This window comes from Octopus bimaculoides, chromosome 5 (assembly GCF_001194135.2).
Source record: "Octopus bimaculoides isolate UCB-OBI-ISO-001 chromosome 5, ASM119413v2, whole genome shotgun sequence".
Lineage (NCBI taxonomy): Eukaryota > Metazoa > Mollusca > Cephalopoda > Octopoda > Octopodidae > Octopus > Octopus bimaculoides.
Window position 1 is genome coordinate 40,183,303 of NC_068985.1, and position 3,906 is coordinate 40,187,208.

Below are 3,906 nucleotides of genomic sequence, written 5' to 3' on the forward strand. Positions count from 1 at the left end.
TATATATATATATATATATCATCATTATCATCATCATAGTTTTTACATCTGCTTCTCTAAGAAGGTATGGGTTGAATGAGACTTTTGGAAGTCCTGTTTAAAAGCCAGATGGTTTTTCTTTAAATAAACCCTTTTAATTGCCTGTTACAGTTTACCAGAATACAATATACCTATTCTTAACACACATATACACGCACACACACGTTTGTATGTGTGTATATTGACATACAAACATTTTATGAGTATGTACATACCAACATACATTGTATAGAGAGAAAACAACAACTAGAAACTTTTATGACTACACACACACACACACACACACACACACACACACACAAAGAAGGTTTTGAAGATCATGTTCCACAAAATTCATTTAGATGAAGAAGTTATTTACTTTAAAACAAGCTCACATACAATTAAGTTCAAAGTATATGATATTGAAATCTTTTTTTGCTATAGAGTTACTTAAATTCAAAGTAATACAACTTCATCTGCTGTGTGAGACTATTTCCTGTTGTCCGTTCAAGTAAGGGATTGGTCTTCTTCTGCCTTTTAAGATTAAAAGATTATGATAGATTCACCATACAACACTCCAATTCAATCAATGAGGGAACCTCTATGCAGCTGATTACTGTGATAGAAATACCCATCAAATTCATTCAAATCACACACTACCTTCTTAAAAAAAGGGAAGGATGCAGTAACCATTGTAGGATTCATTAGCCACTCACACAAAGACAAAGGAGTACAGAAGAATATGAAACAAAATGTGCACACAAAATCTTCCCTTTAGAACAGTATACTTTTTACTTCTTATTTGTTCCAGTCATTATACTGTGGCCATACTGGGGCACCACCTGGAAGAATTTTAGTCAAACAAATCGACCGCAGTACTTACTTTTTAAAGCCTGGTACTTATTCTATTGGTCTTTTTCACCAAACTGCTAAGTTATGAGGATGTAAACACACTAACACTGGTTGTCAAGCAGTGATGGAGGAGAAACACAAGTACACACACACACAAGTTACTTTCAGTTTTCATCTACCAAATCCACTCATAAGGCTTTGGTTGGCCTGAGGATATAGTAGAAGACATTTGTTCAAGGTGCCATGCAATAGGAATGAACACAGAACCAAGTGGCTGGGAAGCAAACATTTTACAACACACCCACACCTGCACCTAGCCTACAGTATATTAAAAATAAAATATGTCACAAACCTATACAACAGCAACAATAAGAAAGGACAGAAGAATCTTAACAGACTGAGAAAAGTATATCATCATCATCATCATTATCAATTAACATCCGTTTTCCAAGCTGGCATGGGTTGGATGGTTTGATGGACTGGCTAGGCAGAAGACTGCCCCAGGTTTCACTGTCTGTTTTAGCAGGGCTTTTACGGCTGGATGCCCGTCCTAACCCCAATCACCTTATGACTTTCAAGAAAAAATTTTCATGAATACTGTTTTCATATTTATATTTTTAAAAAAAGAGAGCACTGCTTCCCAACCATGTGAGTCTCAGATTCAGTTCCACTGCACAGCACCTTGGACAAGTCTTTTCTACTCTAGCCCTGGGCCAACAAAAGCCTTGTGAGTGGATCTGGTAGACAAAAACTGAAAGAAGCCTATGGTGTGTGTGCATGCAGGTATGTGTGTGTGTGTGTGTGTGTGTGTGTGTGTGTGTGTGCGTGCGCGTGCGTGCACACGCATGTGTGTTTTCTGTGTATCTTTCTCTTAACATCATCTATGATTGTAAACAAGCATCACCAACATACAAGTGGTGCTGTTCATTTCCAATTTTCAATGAAAAACATGTCCATGAGAAAATACCACCTAGCTTTGAAACAGGTGAGGTTTGATGACAAGAAGAACATCTGGTCATAGAAAATTCCCTCTGATGCCAAGCATAGATAAGTGGACATTAAGTGATGATGGTGTCTTCTTTATATAATCCAAATGAATTTTTGTAAGGGTGGGTGGGTATTATAATCAACTGAATTTACTGGAACTGTTATTATGTATTTACTTTTTTACAAAATGACAAATGACACTTTATACAGGGACCCAATCTCTAGAAAAATTGCTTACATTTATATATCAACAAACTTTTTACTTTTAAAAAATCTTTTTTTATATTAACATTACTACAGTAAATACAGGACTGTTTTACAGCTTTTGTCAAATTTGCATGGTGGAGTGATTTTGTTGGAATAATTGTTTTATAAGTGTATAAATGCATTTCTTACAGCTACTAACTACTCAACCATGATATGAGAGTGCAGCTTGTGGTTTGATTATCAATTAAACTGGAGTAACCAAATGTGAATTCTGGCATTTTAGTAGAGTCTTTCTTCAAAACTCACCTCTTAGATAATGTAGTTCTTGATACATATAGAGAAGAGGAATTAGTTGGTCACTAAAACACCTCTGTTCATAAATCTTCTTACTCAGAGCTAGTCTGTGGCTGAATGATAACAACTTGGACATCTCACTTGCTTCAAATGATGAAAAACTGAATCAGTTCTAGTGGAATATGAATTCAGTACCAAAAAGAATGGAAAAATTACTGTAAACCCAGTGTTTCTGCCTGCCACCATCTCCTCTACTCCACTTGGAACATATCAATAAAATCTTGATTTGATATTAAGTCAAAGGATATGGGGAAGTAGAAATTTTCCACAGAAAATTCTCAATACTGGAAATGAATCTATTCCAGCCAGATAACAAAGATGGAAAGGTACAACTCAGTTGAATGTGAACTAACAAAACAGAAAATGTGAAACCAAAGAATGGAAAATGTGATACCCCACCACCACCATCACTTTAAAGGAATCTGTTCCAGGCATGGAACAAAACATACAACAAAGTGGTTGACTGACACAGTTCACTCTCAACACTAGAATCACAGAATATAAACTAAGGAAGACAAAACGAAGAGTTTAGAAATAAGAGCAAGTTCTTTTGTTGAATATATTAATTGCAGCAATTACATTCCTGTCAGCCATGAGAGTGAGTAGGTGGTGGCAGTTAACTATTGCAATCTATAAAATGTGGTCTGTGTTTCCTTCATTTAACTTTAATGGGTTTACAATAAACCATCTTCTAAGATATGTTCTTTCTCTATTTTTGGCATTAGGTGTAGGAAAACAAAAATGAGATATTACAACAATGTTGCTGAATGCCATGTACATATTTAGTATGTACAAAAAAAAAAAGCCAAAGAACCAGTAAGAATGCAAGACCAAGAAACAAAAAATGAATTTATATAAAATAACTGCAAAAATATTGAGTTGTATGGATAAGTCTTTCTTATAATAATAATAGTAGTAGCAGTGGTAATAAGTATGTAAAATACTGTCAATTACAGAATAAACATGCAATAAAGTTTAGTAGTTAATTAGTTGCAGGTTATAAAATGGCTTTATTAATTAATTAATAACTCATTTCATTCACACAGAGTAGACATACATTACACAAATGACATGTCTCTCTTCTTCATGCACATACACACACACACATGCACAGGAGCCAGAACAATTTAGCAGTTAAGGTGCTTACATCAAAAAATTTGCAGGTCATATGCTCTAATTTGGTCATAAACATTTCCATTCCACATTTCATCACCCTTCACTTGTTGCACATCCAAGATACTGCACTAAACATTCACTCTATCCCTCTTCTCCAGAACTGCAACTACTTGGAAATTCACTCATTAACTACATTTCTGTTTACAGATATCCAAACTGAAGATCAACCACATCAATTACCTATGTCTGAGAGGGGGGGGGGCTGCAGAGCACAAGAGTGGTGCCCCTCCTATTACTTGGGAGGTGGTGATAGTAACATACACTACATTCAAATGTGATAGAGTTCAAAGTGGGGACTATACACTTCTACCC

At 35.4% G+C, this 3,906-nt stretch overlaps 1 protein-coding gene across 13 annotated transcripts in view; it reads right to left on the minus strand.

The window, feature by feature from the left end:
- Positions 1-3,906, minus strand: part of LOC106869124 (sorbin and SH3 domain-containing protein 1) — a 482,929-nt gene that overhangs the window by 158,066 nt on the left and 320,957 nt on the right. The window lies entirely within an intron of this gene.